The sequence below is a fragment of the Triticum aestivum genome, chromosome 1B (assembly GCF_018294505.1).
Source record: "Triticum aestivum cultivar Chinese Spring chromosome 1B, IWGSC CS RefSeq v2.1, whole genome shotgun sequence".
Lineage (NCBI taxonomy): Eukaryota > Viridiplantae > Streptophyta > Magnoliopsida > Poales > Poaceae > Triticum > Triticum aestivum.
This window is the reverse complement of record NC_057795.1, coordinates 131,943,886-131,967,757: the sequence shown is the minus strand read 5'-3', so window position 1 is coordinate 131,967,757 and position 23,872 is coordinate 131,943,886.

Here is a 23,872-nt window from a genome sequence, read left to right as displayed (position 1 = left end):
CTGGTGACGGGGAGACTAGGCTGGGTTCTGCTCTGAAGACTCCATGCCTATGGCGGAAGGAGCTCATCAACCTTCTGAACTGGACGCCTCCGCCTCCTCCTCCTCCTCCGGCGAGTCAGGGCACTCCGCCTCCTCCACCGCCTCCTCCTTCGGCGAGTGACGATCAGGGCACGCGTGGCGGCACTTCGCCTCCTCCACCGCCTCCTCCTCCGGCGAGTGACGATCAGGGCACGCGTGGCGGCACTCCGCCTCCTTCTCTGGCGCGTGGCTGCACTCCGCCTCCTTCTCCGCCTGCGCCGGCGCTCCCGAGCAGCCAGCAGCCTCCTCCTTCTCCGCCTCGCCAGCAAGGGCGGAAGAGACCAGCCGCTGCCCCAGCTGCTCTGGCGCGTCATACTCCTTCTCCTCTGCCTCGTAAGCAAGCACGAAAGAAGACAGATGCCGCAGCCGCTCCATCTGCTCCGGCGTCTAGCAGCACAACCAGAGGCGGGAGGCAATACAAATATGGTCCATCATCTCTCAAGCCTCTAGAGAAGTTACTGAAGGAAATATGCCCTAGAGGCAATAATAAAGTTATTATTTATTTCCTCATATCATGATAAAAGTTTATTATTCATGCTAGCATTGTATTAACCGGAAACATAATACATGTGTGAATACATAGACAAACATATAGTCACTAGTATGCCTCTACTTGACTAGCTCATAAATCAAAGATGGTTATGTTTCCTAACCATAGACATGTGTTGTCATTTGATTAATGGGATCACATCATTAGGAGAATGATGTGATTGACATGACCCATTTCGTTAGCCTAGCACTTGATCGTTTAGTATATTGCTATTGCTTTCTTCATGACTTATACATGTTCCTGTAACTATGAGATTATGCAACTCCCGTTTACCGGAGGAACACTTTGGGTGCTACCAAACGTCACAAGGTAACTGGGTGATTATAAAGGAGTACTACAGGTGTCTCCAAAGGTACATGTTGAGTTGGCATATTTCGAGATTAGGTTTTGTCACTCCGATTGTCGGAGAGGTATCTCTGGGCCCTCTCGGTAATCCACATCACTATAAGCCTTGCAAGCAATGTAACTAATGAGTTAGTTACGGAATGATGCATTATGTAACGAGTAAAGAGACTTGCCGGTAACGAGATTGAACTAGGTATTGGATACCGACGATCAAATCTCAGGCAAGTAACATACCGATGACAAAGGGAACAATGTATGCTGTTATGCGGTTTGACCGATAAAGATCTTCATATAATATGTAGGAACCAATATGGGCATCCAGGTTCCTCTATTGGTTATTGACCGAGAATAGTTCTAGGTCATGTCTACATAGTTCTCGAACCCGCAGGGTCCGCATGCTTAACGTTACGATGACAGTTTTATTATGAGTTTATAAGTTTTGATGTACCGAAGTTTGTTCGGAGTCCCGGATGTGATCACGGACATGACGAGGAGTCTCGAAATGGTCGAGACATAAAGATTGATATATTGGACGACTATATTCGGACACCGGAAGTGTTCCGGACGTTTTCGGAGAAAACCGGAGTGCCGGAGGGTTACCGGACCCCCCCCCCCCCGGGAGAAGTAATGGGCCCTATGGGACTTAGTGGAGAGAGAGGGGGGCAGCCAGCATGGTCCACGTGCTCCCTCCCCCTCTGGTCCGAATTGGACTAGGAAGGGGGGCGGCGCCCCCCTCTTTCCTTCTCCCTCTCCTCCTTCCTTTCCCCCTCCTAGTAGGAGTAGGAAAGGGGGAGTCCTACTCCTACTAGGAGGAGGACTCCTCCTCCTGGTGCACCCTCTAGGGCCGGCCAGCCTTCCCCCCTTGCTCCTTTATATACGGGGGCGGGGGGCACCCTAGAACACACAAGTTGATCTACGGATCGTTCCTTAGCCGTGTGCGGTGCCCCCCTCCATCATATTCCACCTTGGTCATATCGTCGCGGAGTTTAGGCGAAGCCCTGCGCCGGTAGAACATCATCATGCTGATGGAACTCATCCCCGACGCTTTGCTGGATCGGAGCCCGGGGATCGTCATCGAGCTGAACGTGTGCTGAACTCGGAGGTGCCATACGTTCGGTGCTTGGATCGGTCGGATCGTGAAGATGTACGACTACATCAACCGTGTTGTCATAAAGCTTCCGCTTACGGTCTACGAGGGTACGTGGACAATACTCTCCCCTCTCATTGCTATGCCATCACCATGATCTTGTGTGTGCGTAGGAATTTTTTTGAAATTACTACGTTCCCCAACAGTGGTATCAGAGCCAAGTTTTATGCGTAGATGTCATATGCACGAGTAGAACACAAGGGAGTTGTGGGCGATACAAATCATACTGCTTACCAGCATGTCATACTTTGGTTCGGCGGTATTGTGAGATGAAGCGGCCCGGACCGACATTACGCGTATACTTACGCGAGACTGATTTCACCGTTACGAGCACTCGTGCTTAAAGGTGGCTGGCGGGTGTCTGTCTCTCTCACTTTAGCTGAATCGAGTGTGGCTACGCCCGGTCCTTGCGAAGGTTAAAACAGCACTAACTTGACGAACTATCGTTGTGGTTTTTGATGCGTAGGTAAGAACGGTTCTTGCTAAGCCCGTAGCAGCCACGTAAAATTTGCAACAACAAAGTAGAGGACGTTTAACTTGTTTTTGCAGGGCATGTTGTGATGTGATATGGTCAAGATGTGATGCTACATTTTATTGTATGAGATGGTCATGTTTTGTAACCGAAGTTATCAGAAACTGGTAGGAGCCATATGGTCGTTGCTTTATTGTATGAAATGCAAACGCCCTGTAATTGCTTTACTTTATCACTAAGCGATAGTGATAGTCATAGAAGCAATAGATGGCGTAACGACAACGATGCTACGATGGGGATCAAGGTGTCGTGCCGGTGACGATGGTGATCACGACGGTGCTTCGAAGATGGAGATCACAAGCACAAGATGATGATGGCCATATCATATCACTTATATTGATTGCATGTGATGTTTATCCTTTATGCATCTTATCTTGCTTTGATTGACGGTAGCATTTTAAGATGATCTCTCACTAAATTATCAAGAAGTGTTCTCCCTGAGTATGCACCATTGTGAAAGTTCTTCGTGCTGAGACACCACGTGATGATCGAGTGTGATAGGCTCTACGTTCAAATACAACGGGTGCAAAACAGTTGCACACGCGAAATACTCAGGTTAAACTTGACGAGCCTAGCATATACAGATATGGCCTCGGAACACAGAGACCGAAAGGTCGAACATGAATCATATAGTAGATATGATCAACATAGTGATGTTCACCATTGAAACTACTCCATCTCACGTGATGATCGGACATGGTTTAGTTGATTTGGATCACGTGATCACTTAGATGACTAGAGAGATGTCTGTCTAAGTGGGAGTTCTTAAGTAATATGATTAATTGAACTTAAATTTATCATGAACTTAGTACCTGATAGTATTTTGCTTGTCTATGTTTGTTGTAGATAGATGGCTCGTGCTGTTGTTCCGTTGAATTTTAATGCGTTCCTTGAGAAAGCAAAGTTGAAAGATGATGGTAGCAATTACACGGACTGGGTCCGTAACCTGAGGATTATCCTCATTGCTGCACAGAAGAATTACGTCCTGGAAGCACCGCTGGGTGCCAGGCCTGCTGCTGATGCAACTGAGGACGTTAAGAACGTCTGGCAGAGCAAAGCTGATGACTACTCGATAGTTCAGTGTGCCATGCTTTACGGCTTGGAACCGGGTCTTCAACGACGTTTTGAACGTCATGGAGCATATGAGATGTTCCAGGAGTTGAAGTTAATATTTCAAGCAAATGCCCGGATTGAGAGATATGAAGTCTCCAATAAGTTCTATAGCTGCAAGATGGAGGAGAATAGTTCTGTCAGTGAACACATACTCAAAATGTCTAGGTATAATAATCACTTGATTCAACTGGGAGTTAATCTTCCTGATGATAGTGTCATTGACAGAATTCTTCAATCACAGCCACCAAGCTACAAGAGCTTCGTGATGAACTATAATATGCAAGGGATGGACAAGACTATTCCCGAGCTCTTCGCAATGCTAAAAGCCGCGGAGGTAGAAATCAAGAAGGAGCATCAAGTGTTGATGGTTAACAAGACCACCAGTTTCAAGAAAAAGGGCAAAGGGAAGAAGAAGGGGAACTTCAAGAAGAACAGCAAACAAGTTGTTGCTCAAGAGAAGAAACCCAAGTCTGGACCTAAGCCTGAAACTGAGTGATTCTACTGCAAGCAGACTGGACACTGGAAGCGGAACTGCCCCAAGTATTTGGCGGATAAGAAGGATGGAAAAGTGAACAAAGGTATATGTGATATACATGTTATTGATGTGTACCTTACTAATGCTCGCAGTAGCACCTGGGTATTTGATACTGGTTCTGTTGCTAATATTTGCAACTCGAAACAGGGACTACGGATTAAGCGAAGATTGGCTAAGGACGAGGTGACGATGCGCGTGGGAAATGGTTCCAAAGTCAATGTGATCCCGGTCGGCATGCTACCACTACATCTACCATCGGGATAGTTTTAGACCTAAATAATTGTTATTTGGTGCCAGCGTTGAGCATGAACATTATATCTGGATCTTGTTTGATGCGAGACGGTTATTCATTTAAGTCAGAGAATAATGGTTGTTCTATTTATATGAGTAATATCTTTTATGGTCATGCACCCTTGAAGAGTGGTCTATTTTTATTAAATCTCGATAGTAGTGATACACATATTCATAGTGTTGAAACCAAAAGATGCAGAGTTGATAATGATAGTGCAACTTATTTGTGGCACTGCCGTTTAGGTCATATCGGTGTAAAGCGCATGAAGAAACTCCATACTGATGGGCTTTTGGAATCACTTGATTATGAATCACTTGGTACTTGCGAACCGTGCCTCATGGGCAAGATGACTAAAACGCCGTTCTCCGGAACTATGGAGCGAGCAACTGATTTGTTGGAAATCATTCATACTGATGTTTGTGGTCCAATGAATGTTGAGGCTCGCGGCGGGTATCGTTATTTTCTCACCTTCATAGATGATTTGAGCAGATATGGGTATATCTACTTAATGAAACATAAGTCTGACACATTTGAAAAGTTCAAAGAATTTCAGAGTGAAGTGGAAAATCATCGTAACAAGAAAATAAAGTTTCTACAATCTGATCGTGGAGGAGAATATTTGAGTTACAAGTTTGGTTTACATTTGAAACAATGCAGAATAGTTTCACAACTCACGCCACCCAGAACACCACAATGAAATGGTGTGTCCGAACGTCATAATCGTACTTTACTAGATATGGTGCGATCTATGATGTCTCTTACTGATTTACTGCTATCGTACTGGGGTTATGCTTTAGAGACGGCCGCATTCACGTTAAATAGGGCACCATCAAAATCCGTTGAGACGACGCCTTATGAACTGTGGTTTGGCAAGAAACCAAAGTTGTCGTTTCTTAAAGTTTGGGGCTGCGATGCTTATGTGAAGAAACTTCAACCAGATAAGCTCGAACCTAAATGGGAGAAATGTGTCTTCATAGGATACCCAAAAGAGACTATTGGGTACACCTTCTATCACAGATCTGAGGGCAAGATTTTCGTTGCTAAAATCAGATCCTTTCTAGAGAAGGAGTTTCTTTCGAAAGAAGTGAGTGGGAGGAAAGTAGAACTTGATGAGGTAACTGTACCTGCTCCCTTATTGGAAAGTAGTTCATCACAAGAACCGGTTCATGTGACAACTACACCAATTAGTGAGGAAGCTGATGATATTGATCATGAAACTTTAGATCAAATTTCTACTGAACCTCGTAGGTCTACCAGAGTAAGATCCGCACCAGAGTGGTACGGTAATCCTGTTCTGGAAGTCATGTTACTTGACCATGATGAACCTACGAACTATGAGGAAGCGATGATGAGCCCAGATTCCGCAAAATGGCTAGAAGCCATGAAATCTGAGATGGGATCCATGTATGAAAACAAAGTATGGACTTTGGTTGACTTGCCCGATGATCGGCAAGCCATTGAGAATAAATGGATCTTTAAGAAGAAGACTGACGCTGATGGTAATGTAACTATCTATAAAGCTCGACTTGCTGCAAAAGGTTTTCGACAAGTTCAAGGGGTTGACTACGATGAGACTTTCTCACCCGTAGCGATGCTTAAGTCTGTCGGAATCATGTTAGCTGTTGCTGCATTTCATGATTATGAAATTTGGCAAATGGATGTCAAAACTGCATTCTTGAATGGATTTCTAGAAGAAGAGTTGTATATGATGCAGCCAGAAGGTTTTGTTGATCCAAAAGGTGCTAACAAAGTGTGCAAACTCCAGCGATCCATTTATGGACTGGTGCAAGCATCTCGGAGTTGGAATAAACGCTTTCATAGTGTGATCAAAGCATATGGTTTTATACAGACTTTTGGAGAAGCCTATATTTACAAGAAAGTGAGTGGGAGCTCTGTAGCATTTCTGATATTATATGTAGATGACATATTATTAATTGGAAATGATATAGAATTTCTGGATAGCATAAAGGGATACTTGAATAAGAGTTTTTCAATGAAAGACCTCGGTGAAGCTGCTTACATATTGGGCATCAAGATTTATAGAGATAGATCAAGACGCTTAATAGGACTTTCACAAAGCACATACCTTGATAAAATTTTGAAAAAGTTCAAAATGGATCAGGCAAAGAAAGGGTTCTTGCCCGTGCTACAAGGTGTGAAGTTGAGTCAAACTCAATGCCCGACCACAACAGAAGATAGAGAGAAAATGAAAGATGTTCCCTATGCTTCAGCCATAGGCTCTATCATGTATGCAATGCTGTGTACCAGACCTGATGTATGCTTAGCAATACGCTTGGCAGGAAGGTACCAAAGTAATCCAGGAGTGAATCACTGGACATCGGTCAAGAACATCCTGAAATACCTGAAAAGGACTAAGGATATGTTTCTCGTATATGGAGGTGACAAAGAGCTAGTCGTAAATGGTTACGTCGATGCAAGCTTTGACACTGATCCGGACGATTCTAAATCGCAAACCGGATACGTGTTTTTATAAACGGTGGAGCTGTAAGTTGGTGCAGTTCTAAACAAAGTGTCATGGCGGGATCTACATGTGAAGCGGAGTACATAGCTGCTTCGGAAGCAGAAAATGAAGGAGTCTGGATGAAGGATTTCATTTCCGATCTAGGTGTCATACCTAGTGCATCGGCACCAATGAAGATCTTCTGTGACAATACTGGTGCAATTGCCTTGGCAAAGGAATCCAGATTTCACAAGAGGACCAAGCACATCAAGAGACGCTTCAATTCTATCCGGGACCAAGTCCAAGTGGGAGACATAGAGATTTGCAAGATACATACGGGTCTGAATGTTGCAGACCCATTGACTAAGCCTCTCTCATGAGCAAAACATGATCAGCACCAAGACTCCATGGGTGTTAGAATCATTACTATGTAATCTAGATTATTGACTCTGGTGCAAGTGGGAGACTGAAGGAAATATGCCCTAGAGGCAATAATAAAGTTATTATTTATTTCCTCATATCATGATAAAAGTTTATTATGCATGCTAGAATTGTATTAATCAGAAACATAATACATGTGTGAATACATAGACAAACATATAGTCACTAGTATGCCTCTACTTGACTAGCTCATTAATCAAAGATGGTTATGTTTCCTAACCATAGACATGTGTTGTCATTTGATTAATGGGATCACATCATTAGGAGAATGATGTGATTGACATGACCCATTCCGTTAGCCTAGCACTTGATCGTTTAGTATATTGCTATTGCTTTCTTCATGACTTATACATGTTCCTGTAACTATGAGATTATGCAACTCCCGTTTGCCGGAGGAACACTTTGGGTGCTACCAAACGTCACAACGTAACTAGGTGATTATAAAGGAGTACTACAGGTGTCTCCAAAGGTACATGTTGAGTTGGCATATTTCGCGATTAGGTTTTGTCACTCCGATTGTCGGAGAGGTATCTCTGGGCCCTCTCGGTAATGCACATCACTTTAAGCCTTGCAAGCAATGTAACTAATGAGTTAGTTACGGAATGATGCATTACGTAACGAGTAAAGAGACTTGCCGGTAACGAGATTGAACTAGGTATTGGATACCGACGATCAAATCTCGGGCAAGTAACATACCGATGACAAAGGGAACAACGTATGTTGTTATGCGGTTTGACCGATAAAGATCTTCGTAGAATATGTAGGAACCAATATGGGCATCCAGGTTCCGCTATTGGTTATTGACCGAGAATAGTTCTAGGTCATGTCTACATAGTTCTCGAACCCGTAGGGTCCGCACGCTTAACGTTACAATGATAGTTTTATTATGAGTTTATAAGTTTTGATGTACCGAAGTTTGTTTGGAGTCCCGGATGTGATCACGGACATGACGAGGAGCCTCGAAATGGTCGAGACATAAAGATTGATATATTGGACGACTATATTCGGACACCGGAAGTGTTCTGGACGTTTTCGGAGAAAACCGGAGTGCCGGAGGGTTACCGGAACCCCCCCGGGAGAAGTAATGGGCCCTATGGGCCTTAGTGGAGAGAGAGAGGGGTAGCCAGCATGGGCCGCGCGCCCCCTCCCCCTCTGGTCTGAATTGGACTAGGAAGGGGGCGGCGCCCCCCTCTTTCCTTCTCCCTCTCCCCCTTCCTTTCCCCCTCCTAGTAGGAGTAGGAAAGGGGGAGTCCTACTCCTACTAGGAGGAGGACTCCTCCTCCTGGCGCGCCCTCTAGGGCCGGCCGGCCTCCCCCCCTTGCTCCTTTATATACGGGGGCGGGGGGGCACCCTAGAACACACAAGTTGATCTACAGATCGTTCCTTAGCCGTGTGCGGTGCCCCCCTCCACCATATTCCACCTCGGTCATATCGTCACGGAGTTTCGGCGACGCCCTGCGCCGGTAGAACATCATCATCGTCACCACGCCGTCGTGCTGACGAAACTAATCCCCGAAGCTTTGCTGGATCAGAGCCCGGGGATCGTCATCGAGCTGAACGTGTGCTGAACTCGGAGGTGCCGTACGTTTGGTGCTTGGATCGGCCGGATCGTGAAGGCGTACGACTACATCAACCGCGTTGTCAAAACGCTTCTGCTTACAGTCTACGAGGGTACGTGGACAATACTCTCCCCTCCCGTTGCTATGCCATCACCATGATCTTGTGTGTGCGTAGGAAATTTTTTGAAATTACTACATTCCCCAATAGTTACCGTACGAGAGGTCCGAGGAGGAAAACAATACGATTGTGCGGACCCACGTGAAGGAGTTCTTTGAAGGGGTGAAAGCAAAGAGACATCCACCTTCGGAGGAGAAGGTAGATCCGGTGAAAGCAAAGCGCACTATCGATGCCCTGAGGAAACCACCAAAGTCTCCGCCGAGAACCAACTATGAGCGCATTACTGAACAGACATATCTCCAAGCCAAGCGGTCGGGAACTACTGTCAGTGATAAAAGGTTAAAAGAACGAGCAAAGGGGAAAAAATTGCCCAGCTCGGCGAACAAGCATAGCAATCGTGCCCCCCGCTCAATGTGTCTAATGCTCCGGGGACGGTGGCCGGTTATGGCAATCTTGAAGATTACCTGCCTGATGATGCACTTCCTGATTTCATGGAGGTGGACGAACACAGATACGAGTACGGGAAGCCTCTCGTCAAAGATGAAAAATCTCTGACAACAATGATGCGAAGATTCCATAGTTGGTACATGAAAACCTGCAGAGAGTCTGAGGGGAAGAACAGTTTGTATCTGAACATTAAAGAGGAGCACGACCTCGTATCAAATGATCTGTTGTGTGTTCCATTTGAGGAGTTCTTCACGTTCTTCAATCAAAAGGCCCTCAATAAATTAATGGTCTTTTGCTACTGCCTGTAAGTACTATTTCTGTCATTAAGTCTCTATATATAGCTCGGCTCTTTCATTGCATGTATTTATAATTAATTATCCTCAATATATTATGCAGATTGAAGATCGTCGAGTGCAAAAAACAAGAAATTTATGATATTGGGTTCATTAACACAAATATCATAGATGTATTTCTGGTTGAAAAGAACGTCAAAGAGGCTGAGGAAAACTTGCTGCAATCGTTGATCAAAAATCAAAACAAAGATACCATACTCTTTCCTTACAACGGCCCGTGAGTGTTACTGTTGTGTGCATATTCGGTTTCCCTTATTACTCGAGCAAGGTTATAGTAATGTAATTGATGAATTATGCATGTATGCGCAGGTACCACTATATTCTTCTGGAGATTAAGCTTGAGCGTGGACTAGTAACCGTCTTAGACTCGAGACGGAAAGATCCCGAAACCTATGCGGACATGACTGAAATGCTCAGCAAGTAAGTTCAATCGATCATTATCGCACCATATCGGCAACTTTTTGTTCATTTCCTGATATCTCAAGTAATAATAATTATTTTCTTTGTCTTGCAAGGTTTGGAAACAGTTCACCGCAAAAGCTCCGGGACTGCCGAAGGAGCTGCGGTATACATACCCGAAAGTAAGTACTACTGGCTAGCTAGTTGCGCGCATCTCCTGTTGATTCTATAGCTATACTTTCATCAATGCCATTTATAATGCTTCATTATTAGTTTGATTGACCTCTATTTCTCGTAAAGTGCTTGTGGCAGGAGGAAGGGAATGATTTCTGTGGATACTACGTGTGCGAGTTCATCCACACCGCGACTTTGAAAAACAAGCGGGGCTACTCTAGAAGACAATATGAAGTGCGTAAGCAATAATATTCACAATTTCATTTTATTACACCATCATTTCTGTTGAGTTTCATTCATATATATGCATTAATTAACCCTCTTCTTCAAATTAGACGTGGCAGATGCGGGATGAACTCCTAGAACCAGATCGCATGAAAGCAATTCAAGAGGAGTTGGCGGGATTCTTTCTTGAACACGTCATCAGTAAAGCCGGAGAATACCATGTGGAAATTGATTTCAAATGCTAGGGGTTTGTAATTAAGAGATCTTATACATATTGTACATGTATGTAGCCAGTAGCGTCGGATACATGATACGAAAACTTGTTGTTCGACCAATCTCTCGGAGAAGGAGAGGTCGACGATCACTTCTCTCGGTATGCATGACGAACTTCAGTACTGAATGGTTCTCTCGATCACTTATGTATATATAGTACGTAGCGTCCAAGCATGGACATAAGAGAGGACACTTCTCTCTATTAATTAGCTAGCTAACACAATATATGAAACACCTAAATTAACCCCCCAAAACCCCCAACCCCCCTCCTTTCAAAAAGAAAACAAAAACCCCAGCCACTGGAATGCAGATGCGTGGATGCCTTTTGGTCCCGGTTGGAGCCACCAACCGGGACCAAAGGCCCCCTGACTAGGCTCGGCGCACAGGGCCACGTGGAGGCACATTGGTCCCGGTTCATGTTTGAACCGGGACTAATGGGTGGAGGTATTAGTAACGACCCATTAGTCCCGGTTCATGAACTGGGACTAAAGGCCCTTACGAACCAGGACTAATAGGTGTTTTTCTACTAGTGGTGGGTCCATAGCTAGTAGCTATATGGCTTCTTCTCTCTCTTTGATTCTCAATACCATGTTCTCCTCGGTGTTCTTGGAGATCTATCCGATGTAATCTTCTTTTGCGGTGTGTTTGTCGAGATCCGATGAATTGTGGATTTATGATCAGCTTATCTATGAATATTATTTGAATCTCCTCTTAATTCTTAGCTTTGGGTTCAATCTTGCGGTGTACTCACCCAGTGACGAAGTAGGGGTAGCGAAGCACTTATAGCATTGTCACCATCGAGGATAAAGAGATGGGGTTTTCATCATATTGCTTGAGTTAATTCCTCTACATCATGTCATCTTACATAATGCGTTATTCTCTTCTTTATGAACTTAATACTCTAGATGCAGGCAGGAGTCGGTTGATGTGTGGAGTAATAGTAGTAGATGCAGGCAGGAGCCGGTCTACTTGATCTGGGTGTGATGCCTATATTGCATAATCTTTGCCTTGGATATCATCATAACTTTGCCCTTTTCTATCAATTGCTCGACAGTAATTTGTTCATCCACCGTATTATTTGCCTTCAAGAGAGAAGCCTCTAGTGAAACCTATGGTCCCCGGGTCTATTTTCCATCATATTAGTTTCCGATCTTCTATTTTCCATCATATTAGTTTCCGATCTACTATTTTGCAAACTTTTATTTTCAGATTTATAAATCAAAAAACACAAAAATATTTTATCTTTTGTTTATCTATCTCTATCAGATCTCATTTTTGCAAGTGACCGTGAAGGGATTGACAACCCCTTTATCGCGTTCGGTGCAAGTGTTTGATTGTTTGTGCAGGTATTAGTGATTTGCGCGTTCTTCTCTTACTGGATTGATACCTTGATTCTCAAACTGAGGGAAATACTTATCTCTACTTTGGTACATCACCCTTTCCTCTTCAAGGGAAAAAGCAACGCAAGCCTAAGAAGTAGCAAGCCACTTTCCCGGTAAAATACCTAGGCCTACCACTTTCAGTTTGGCAACTAAAGAAGGTGGATTTCCAATACCTTAAGGATAAGGGGGCCAGAAAACTGGTTACCTGGGAGGGCCAAAACATCACTACCATTGGTCATACGACACTTCTTAGGTCGGTCATCTCCTCCCAAGTAGTGTTCTCCATCACGCCCTTCATCGTGCCTCAGGGCTCTCTCAATAGCCTAAACAAGATTGAGAGGGCCTTTCTTTGGTCAGGTGCGGACAAGACAACGGGAGTCAAATGCAAGGTCAACTGGAAGGTGGTTTGTAGACCATAATAATACGGTGGCCTTGGAGTGCTAGACACCGACAAATTTGCGTGTGCTTTGCGGCTAAGGTGGATGTGGTATGAATTGAATGAGCCCCGCAAATAATGGGTTGGATCGGGAACCCCTGCACCGAGGAGGACTTTGAGTTTTTCTATGCCTCTACAACTATCACGGTGGGAGATGGTGCCAAAACGCCTTTTTGGGACTCCCTGTGCCTTCTTGATCGCAAACCCAAGGATATTACACCACTCATCTTTGCGGCCTCGAAAGGAAAGAACTGACAGGTCTGTGAGGCCCTCAAGGGGAACACTTGTATCCTCAAGATCAACCACATCGCGGTTGTCTCCGCCACCCACATTCAGGAATTTTTCACTCTATGGATGCTCCTAAATTATTTCCACATTCATGAGCAAACCGAAGATACCATCATTTGGAAGCACGCAAACGACGGGATATGCATGGTTGCCACCGCGTACAAGGCTGAATTCCTAGGCTTGACTCTTTCCCCCTTGGATCGTATGGTTTGGAAGACATGGGCACCTCCAAAGGTTAAATTTTTTGTGTGGTTGACAATGCAAGATAGGATTTGGACCGCCAACCGTTTAGTGCGACATCGTTGGCCAAATTGTGGCATCTACAAGCTTTGCAATAGGGAACAAGAAATGGGCGCCCACCTTTTCTTTAAGTGCTGCTATACGATTCGGCTATGGAAGTCTCTCATGGAGATGCTTGGTCTCGCCCACATGTATACATCCGAATGACACATGGACGAATCTGTCTTCGAATGGTGGGACAAGAGAACCAACAACCGTAACCCCAACCGGCAAGCTATGTCCTCTCTCGCCATGCTTGTCTCGTGGACCATATGGAATGAAAGAAACACACGGGTGTTTCATCATAAGAGTGCACCAACGACCATCCTACTCGCCGCCATCATGGACAAGGCCAAGCTTTGGGTGACCACGGGCGCAAAGAAATTAGTGAATATTTTCATGGGCGAGTAATTGTCATGCCGTACTTGTGAGAGTGTTGTAAAACTCTAAACTATATTCTCTCCTTATTTAATAGATGAGACAAATCTTATGCCTCCCTTTTGAAAAATAAAATATCATCCACCGCTAGTGTTGAGCATACGTTGTCTACCGCATGTGTATAGGACTTGAGTCTGTATTTATACCATTGTACCTCTCTCTCTCCCCCTCGTATATTTGTACATCTTGGGAGACAAGTAGAGGCCGGTCCACCTTGTACCTATATATGTGCGTCATGCACACGATCAATGAATTATCGATGCATGCAATCCCTTCTTTCCAACTAACATGGTATGACATAGCACGCCGATCCCTTTCCTCGCTTCCGCCTAACTCTGCCGCCGCCGCCCCTTGCTACGTCGCCGCCGCCGCCGCTGTACACCGCCGCCGCGCCTCCCTCTACACCGCAGCCGCCGCCCCTCTTCCGAGCCGCCGCTGCCCCTTCCCCTTAGCCGCCGCACTCCTCCATCCTACCCTACCCGAGCCGCCGCCGCTAAACCCTAACCCATCCAAGCCGCCGCTACCCTCCCAATGCCGCAGCTCCCCATGGCGTCTCCTCTCTCCAGCAACTTCAACCCCTTCGTTGGACCCGCGCCCGACGCCACCGCCGTTCACAATCTCGACATCCACACCCGTGTCCTCATCAAGCTCGACCAGTCCAACTCTTCATACTACGCATGGAAGACCTACTCCAACCTCCTCTTCCGCGAGTACTACCTCCTCGAGCACGTCGACGGGAGCATTGATGGCGACCTCATGGCGGGCGATCCGGATTGGGCGGCCATTGAGGCCTCTCTCATCCGGTGGTTCTATCTCACCGTCTCGCCAGGCATCTTCCACACGGTCGTCTCAGAGGATGACGGCGCGTGTGCCGTGTGGACCAAGATCAACAATCTCTTCATCGATAACAAGTTTCAACGTCTTGTGTTTTTGCAGCAGGAATTTTTTGGGTGCCACCAAGATGACTCCTCCATTGATGACTACTGCAGGCGCCTCAAGCGCCTCGCCGATCAGCTCCGCGACATCGGCGCCAAGGTGTCGAACGAGCTCATGCTTAGCACCCTCACCGTCGGCCTCAATGAGGATTTCGGCAACGTGGCCTCGAACCTCTCCCTGCTGCCGAACCCGACCTTCCAGTCCGTCACCGCGTATTTATGTTTGGAGGAAAGCCGGATGAAGAAGGTCAAGGCTCGTGTCCACCACACCGCCCTCGCCGCCGGGACATCTCGTGGGCATCCGCAGCCCGCACCGCCCCAACCACGCCCACCGGCGCCACCGGAGTACTACCCCCTCCCGCCTGCTCCGCCCACACCTCCCGCTCCACAACAGCAGCAGCAGGGCGGGGGCGGCGGTCGCCGCAGCAGGCGCCGTGGGGGCGGGGGCAGCGGCCGGCCCCAACAGTAGCAGCAGCAACCGGGGTACGGGGGGGCTCAACATCATCATCCCCCCCCCCGCCTTGGTCGGTCGGCACCAACCCATGGACCGGGGTGGTACATGCATACCACATGCCGGTGTCACGGGCCACGGGCATCCTCGGCCTGCACCCCACCGGCCCTCAGGCGCACTACGCCGCCACCCCGTACCAGGAAGGAGGCACCGGCTACACCGCAGCCCCGTACCAGGCTGGCGGCGCCGGCTACCCGCTGGCGCCCGCTCCGGTCGGCCACCCGCCGCAGGGCGGCTACGTGCCGCCCCCCGCGCCGCTCCAGACCGAAGGCTACTCCCTCCCGCCGGCTCCATGGGACCCTGCCCTCCTCGCCGCGCTGCACTCGGCATCGTCTCCCTCCAACTATGGAGGCGGCGGTGATTGGTACATGGACACGGGAGCTACCGCCCACATGACGTCGCACCCCGGTAACCTTGTCTCCTCCTTCCCAATCACAACTTCGAACCATATCTCCTTCGGTGATGGTTCATCCGTACCCATTACTCATGTTGGTCATAGTTTCTTTCCGTCTACTTCTACGCCTATTAACATGTCTAATGTTCTTGTCTCACCTAACCTAGTTAAAAATCTTGTCTCTGTTCGTCGTCTTGCACGTGACAATCCTCTCACCATTGAATTTGATGGTCTTGGTTTCTCTGTGAAGGACGCCCATACACGGATGGTGCTCCACCGATGTGACAGCCCCGACGACCTGTATCCGGTGCACTCCGCCTCCACCTCCACCGCCACCGCCCCAGTCGCTCTCACCACCGGTGTCGACCTTTGGCATGCACGGGTCATCCCAACTCCACCGTCCTTCGCCGGATTCTCAAGAGTTTTTCATTTTCATGTAATAAGTTCTACGAGCACACCTGTCATGCTTGTCGTCTGGGCAAACATGTTCGTCGACCGTTTAGCGAGTCAAACACTATTTCTTCTTTTCCGTTTCAGTTAATCCATAGTGATGTTTGGACATCTCCTGTTGCGAGCAACACGGGCTTCATATATTATCTTGTTTTACTTGATGATTATTCTCACTTTGCATGGACGTTTCCACTTCGCCGCAAGTCCGATGTTCTTCCCACTCTCATGGCTTTTTACTCCTACATCACCACCCAGTTCGGGCGCCCTATTCTCGCCCTTCAGACTGACAACGAAAAAGAGTTTGGCAACGCTGCCACGCGTCACCTTCTCGCATCTCACGGCACTACCTTCCGTCTCACATGTCCATACACATCCCAGCAGAACGGTCGTGCCGAGCGGATCCTCCGCACTCTTAACAACTACATCTGCACGTTGTTGTTTCACTCCAACGTGCCCCCTTGGTTCTGGCCCGATGCCCTCGCCACCGCCACTCTCCTAGTTAACATTAGACCGTGTCGTCCTCGCTGGAACTTCACCCCACACCAACTTCTCTTTGGTTCTCCTCCATCCTATGATGGTCTTCGCATCTTCGGATGTTTGTGTTATCCTAGCACCACTGCCACCACACCACACAAACTTGATCCTCGCTCTGTAGCATGTATCTTCCTAGGCTACCCTCCGAACACCAAAGTTTACCGGTGCTACGACCCCGTCTCCCACCGTGTCTACACCTCCCGACACGTGTACTTTGATCAGCGCAGTTTTCCCTTTCATCAGGTACCATCTCCTGCAGAGGACTCGGCGCTCTCGGACACGGACCCGGTGCAGCCCCGGGCGCGCCCCTTCTGGCCCTGGCGCGGCTCCCGCAGGCGCCTCCAGGCGCGTCTGGCACGCCCCCCCGTAGCGGGCCCTCCTGCTGCGGCCCCCGTGGTAGGCCCTCCGGCTGCGGCCCCCATTGCAGGCCCCTCCGCTGCGGCCCTGGTTGCCGGCCCCTCGGCCTCGGTATCGACGTAGCCCTGCATGGCCTCGGGTGGCTCTTCGGCTTCCACCCCGTCGGGTGACACGGCCCGCCCCGTCTAGCCCGGCTCCACTGCGACGCGAGGAGCGACGGACCCTCCACCAGCTCCGTCTGTCACTCTTGCCGCAGCCGGCCCTCCTGCTGGCATGACGACGCGATCTCACGCCGGTATCCACCGGCCCAGCACACGTTACGGCGCTGATGAGTACGCATGCACGGTGTCGACATCATCCTCTCCACCGTCGCCCATCCCCTCGTCCGCACGCGCCGTCCATCGTGGTCCACATTGGCTTGCAGCGCAACCGTACGTGGAATCTTGTGCCGCGACCCCCTCACGCCAACGTCATCAGTGGCAAATGAGTGTTTCTTCACAAGACCAACCCGGATGGGTCTCTGGAGCGCTACAAGGCTCGCTGGATGGTGCGCGGCTTCCGTCAGCGCGCCGGAGTGGACTTCACTGACACCTTCGCCCCGGTTGTTAAACCGGGCACGATTCGTATGGTGCTTCAGCTGGCGGTCTCCAGTGCCTGGCCTGTGCACCAGTTGGATGTCTCCAACGCATTCCTGCACGGCCACCTCACGGAACGGGTCTTCTGTGAGCAGCCGACCGGCTTCGTCGACGCCGAGCATCCCGACCATGTCTACCTGCTCTCTCTGTCTTTTTATGGACTAAAGCAGGCCCCTAGGGCGTGGTACCAGCGGATGGCTGGGTTCTTGCAGCAGCTTGGGTTTTCCACAACCCGCTCCGACGCGTCATTGTTCGTCTATCATCAGGGCACTGCCACTGCGTACCTGTTGCTCTATGTGGACGACATTATCCTGACGGCGTCCTCGCCTGGGCTTCTTCAGCAGCTCACGGCCCGTCTCTGTGACGAGTTTGCCCTCAAGGACCTGGGAGCGCTGCACTACTTCCTTGGCATTGAGGTCGTTCGACGTGCCGACGGGTTCTTTCTGCACCAGCAGAAGTACGCTCATGAGCTTCTCGAGCGCGTGGGTATGCTTAATTGCAAAACCGCGTCCATGCCTGTTGACACTAAGGCAAAGGTTTCTGCCTCGGAGGGCTCTCCCGCTCCGGATGCGGCGTTCTACCGCTCCATCGTCGGCGCCCTGCAGTATCTCACCCTCACTCAGCCTGACTTGCAGTATGCGGTTCAGCAGGTGTGCCTTCACATGCACTCCCCGCGTGATTCCCATTGGACTCTGGTGAAGCGTATTCTTCGGTATATATGCGGCACTATGACCATGGGCCTCACCCTGACGGCTTCCTCCTCCATCGACATGGTTGCCTACTCCGACGCTGATTGGGCTGGATGCCCGGACACGCATCGCTCTACGTCCGGCTATTGTGTCTACCTTGGGCCTTCGCTGATATCGTGGTCGTCCAAGCGGCAGCCCATGGTCTCTCGCTCGAGTGCCGAGGTGGAGTATCGGGCAGTGGCTAACGCCGTTGCTGAGTGCTCTTGGCTCCGTCAGCTTCTCCATGAGTTGCTTTGTGTGGTCCCCAAGGCCACGATCATCTACTGTGACAACGTCTCCGCCGTATACCTCTCCGCCAACCCCGTCCACCATCGTCGTACGAAGCATATTGAGCTCGACATTCACTTCGTACGTGAGCAGGTGGCTCTCGGGAAGGTTCGTGTTCTGCACGTTCCTACCACTCAGCAGTTTGCCGATGTCATGACTAAGGAACTACCGACCCCAGCCTTCGAGGAGTTTCGGTCCAGTCTCTGTGTCTCTGGCGGGGGAGGTTTTGAGCGTGCGTTGTCTACCGCATGTGTATAGGACTTGGGTCTGTATTTATACCGTTGTACCTCTCTCTCTCCTCCTCGTATATTTATACATCTTGGGAGACAAATAGAGGCCGGTCCACCTTGTATCTATATATGTGCGTCATGCACACGATCAATGAATTATCGATGCATGCAATCCCTTGTTTCCAACTAACAGCTAGTAAACCATGACGCTAGGATGCCTTCAGCGTGTCGATATGACAAGTCAAATCTGAACGCACATGGTATTCAAATATCCATGTGAGCTCGCTGTTTCCTCTTTCTTTTCCAACTCAAACTTATTGGGCGGTTTACCTTGTCAATATGGCAATATTGATTGTTTTTTCAATGGTCGACAGCGTGCGCTGCATACTGCCAGCCCAACCTAAAGTCAGTCAAGCGTCACTATCAATCGTGTTCCTTCGCGGAACGTCCTCAATCGTGTTCCTTCACGGAACGTCCAACAATAACTTGCACTCGCCGTCACCACTGACTGAATTATTTTTTTCCGTAGTTACTATAATTTTCTTGACGTAACGTAGCAGCGCTACTTTTCGTAAGTTATTACGAAGAGAAACCAACAGAGCCAAAAATCACAGGGGAAACACAAGGTCGAGAAGGAATATAGATCACGACAGCAGTGCTAGCACCGAAAAGAAAAAAGAACCAGAGTGACATCATCTCCATAGTCTGATGCCTGAAGGCTGTTGGCGCAGGTTGAAGGGCAACAAGCAACCGAGTCCACGCCCGGACGAAAGGCCACACGTAGATGAGGATACATCACAACATCGACGCTGTTGATGAAGCCAAAGGTCATCAAGGAGCCAAGTCCACATCCGAATCGCTTCACCATGCATACCCATCACCATGATCGCCTAAGGAATACTTCGACACCAGCCAACCACACTAGAAGACGGCACCAACATAGAAAAAGAGCAATCACACCATCATAAACGAACCACTTAACATGGACAACATCAGCCAGAGGGACTCTAGATCGATGCCTCCATGCCGGGGAGCGATGCTCAAAGTGCCGCCATCGATGGATCCAGATCGATCTAAGCTTTCCCTTGAAGACTCGCATACCAGAAGGAAGTGTCGCAGCTTCATCGTACGATGCCTCCACGAAGGGTGAGTAGCATCTGAAGGCGTCGCCTCGTCGGCTCCAGCTCAGAGCTAGAGCAGGGCTTTCGCCTAGATTGCCACACATGACCACACACCCAAACTTCCACAAGCATCACCGACGTCACCGAACTCTAGAAGATCAACCACCGCACCACTCAAGACAACACATCGTAGCAGAACAACAGTTGCAATAACACACCACAGAATCGCCGCCACAACAACACATTGCAGAATCATCGACCCCACATGCCCGACGAGCATCGCCGCCACCAATCGAGCTAGACGTCGAGACCCGCACCGAGCCGATCATATTTTGACGTGTCGTTGCTCCCAATCCGGGCACTACAACGAGAGCCCACTACTATGTTGGCCGGACATCGTCTCCGCGGGCACGACAGGCCGCCATCATGACCCAAAAATATGGGTACCAGAGCCCAATCCCTGGCGCACCAGACCGCCGCATGATCAGTTGTGCCGGCGAGCAGGTCCGCCACCAACACCAATGCCCCGGGGCCACCGTCTCGGCTTCCGTCGTTGCTCCGTGAGCAAGCCACCCGACCAATGACAAAGCAGCACACCACGAGAGGAGCTCACCCCTACCGCTGTTGTTCGCTCCATTGGGCTTCGCCCGCCGGCCTCATCCAACAACGGTGAGGGCTAGAGAGTGAGGTGGGAAAGGGACGGGGCGACCCCGCGACGGCAGTTATGGTTCGCTGCGGCGCACCAACCGTTTTATGTCAAGTGCTTGTCTATCACACTTGGTCAATTTCAACTTTAGTCTTCATGCTAAATACCGAGTACTAGGGCAAAACGAAAACTAAAAATTGAAAGCGCGTCGCCCCGTTAAAAAAAGAAAAGCGCTTTGGGCCTTGAACTGTTGTGGTGGAGTTCTACGAAACAGCAAGTCTGTTTACCGCTTACCTACCGGTAGTTGCACCAAATATTGCGAAGACTAGCTAGGTAGCTGTACTGCCACAACTCTTTTAGTACCGATTTCTCGAAGACCTCAGTGAATTCCCAAGGGGACTCGTAAACTTTCGAAACTGTCTGGATCGTGATGTTCGTACCGCGAAAGCCATTCAACGTCAATCTATATCGATTCAGTGGTTTGTTGGGACGTGATTTCTTCCACAAACCGAAAACAAAAATGAAGAAGGTTTCCGAGAGTCCGGACCTATCCCAAGCCCTTTTTAACCACCTTGGCCCATCAAAAGACCATTCCTCCCGCGCGGGCTCCCGCCCGGTGCAAGCTGCCCACATTCATATCGTTGCAGAGCATGCCGCCCTGCATTGAAGGAAGTTCAGGGCGGACGCGACCTCTCACTGCTTCCGCCGTTGAAGCGGCACGCTGGCCGAGGGCGCCGCCCGCTGCAAGTCCGGCTGAACACGCCTCCTTGCCGCATTCATACACCTTCATTAACCCAGCATGGAAGCCGAGAAACCTACTCCGGCCACATGTCCGTTCAGGAGCGGGCCGGCATTAAACGCAACACTGCCCGAGCTCCTCCCGTCCGTCCTCTATTTAAAAGAGGACAGACGCCGGGAAAGAATCACACCCCTCTGCGGCTCCCCCATCTCCACCTCCACCATTTTCTCACCATTTCGATGGCATCCAACGGGCGGGAAGAGCCGGCATGGTGGCTCGCCGAGCCCGGCAGATACGAGCGAGGCAACTAGCTGCTCCACCTCCCTCCCCTAGGCCGAAAGAGCAAGTTGCCGCCCCAATCTGGTGTGTGGTTCAGCAACTCACCGCTTCAAACCAGCTCGCGGAGGAGTGGCGAGTTGCTCCAGGCCACGGCGGGGAGCACGACAACACAGGCTTGGATGACGCCGCGTTGTACCGCCACTCCAGTTCCTACGACCGCGCCATCTATTGTCGAAGTGTGCGTAGCCTGGCCATGCAAGTAGAGAAAGAATGCGGGTGCGCAGAGGAGATCGACGAGTCGGTGGCTGTAACACCCCAAAAATTTTAACCTTGTTTTATTAATTAAAATTTTACTAGGAAACTTGAACTTTTATTTTTTGGATTTATTCTTGATCTCAGAACCTCTCTGTTCTTTATTTTTATGGAGTTTTTACCCCAAATGAAAACTTGCCAATTATATTATTGGACTTATTTACCCTCTCAAATAAAACAATTCTTTTATCAGTGGGATTATTTATATAATTATTTTTCCCTGAGCTTTATTCCTCTAAAATTGTTTTTCATAAGTTTTAGGGTTCCATTTGCACTGCAACCCTTTGATAAATTCATTTAAAAATCCCACCAAAATTTGGGGATGACCTATGATGTCCCTAAATCACTTTTATGCAAAAATATCCTTTGGTCATTTGGAGATTTTTAGCTTTACCCCTAGTTTTCAAATCTGGTCAGATTTCACTTTTGCACTACAACCTATTTAAATACTTCTTTAAAACTTCCCCCAAAATTAGGGGAGGTCAGTAGGAGTATATTATTCATCTTTATGCAAAAACCTATTGATGTTCTTTGAAAATTTTGAGTAAATCATCCTCATCTTCATTCTGGTTCAACTTGGTGATTTGTACTGCAACCATATTTTTGCTTGCCCTTTTTCCCTTGATTCTTCCCCCTGCTTGTAGACCACCCTACCAAACCCTTAAGTCCAGGAGAATGGACCTATTGGAGTGTTTCTGGTCCATGGAATGATAGCTTTTAGTTTCTGTCCAGAAAGGATTTTCTCAAGAACTTCCACTAGCAAGTTTCTTCTTTTGCCCAAATGATCTTGCCACCATCACCTACTTCTAAAGAGACACTAGCCTGGAGAGTTTGGCCACCCCAAGAAATGCCTAAGTGCCCTTGGCATTGTGTCAAACACCTTATGGGCATGATCAATTGTGACATAGTTTCTGGTTTGTGCAATGGACCTGCTTCCTTTGCCTAACCACCATGTCCACTAAGTCTCTAGACTACCCTAACCTGATCATGTTAAACCTCAGCTACCCTAGCCTCCTAGCAAGCCCTGGCATTTCGCCGAACACCTGGTGGGCGTGCTCTGGGCGCGGCCAGAGCGCATGTTTTGCACGTGCGTGCACCCGAGCCACTGCGTTCGCTCGCCCCGCGCCCCTGGCCTTTGCTAGCCTGCAGAGCCACACCCCGACTGAAGGAAATATGCCCTAGAGGCAATAATAAAGTTATTATTTATTTCCTTATAATCATGATAAATGTTTATTATTCATGCTAGAATTGTATTTACCGGAAACATAATACATGTGTGAATACATAGACAAACAGAGTGTCACTAGTATGCCTCTACTTGACTAGCTCGTTAATCAAAGATGGTTAAGTTTCCTAACCATGAACAATGAGTTGTTATTTGATTAACTAGGTCACATCATTAGTAGAATGATCTGATTGACATGACCCATTCCATTAGCTTAGCACCCGATCGTTTAGTATGTTGCTATTGCTTTCTTCATGACTTATACATGTTTCTATGACTATGAGATTATGCAACTCCCGTTTACCGGAGGAACACTTTGGGTACTACCAAACGTCACAACGTAACTGGGTGATTATAAAGGAGTACTACAGGTGTCTCCAATGGTCGATGTTGGGTTGGCGTATTTCGAGATTAGGATTTGTCACTCCGATTGTCGGAGAGGTATCTCTGGGCCCTCTCGGTAATACACATCACATAAGCCTTGCAAGCATTACAACTAAATATGTTAGTTGTGAGATGATGTATTACGGAACGAGTAAAGAGACTTGCCAGTAACGAGATTGAACTAGGTATTGGATACCGACGATCGAATCTCGGGCAAGTAACATACCGATGACAAAGGG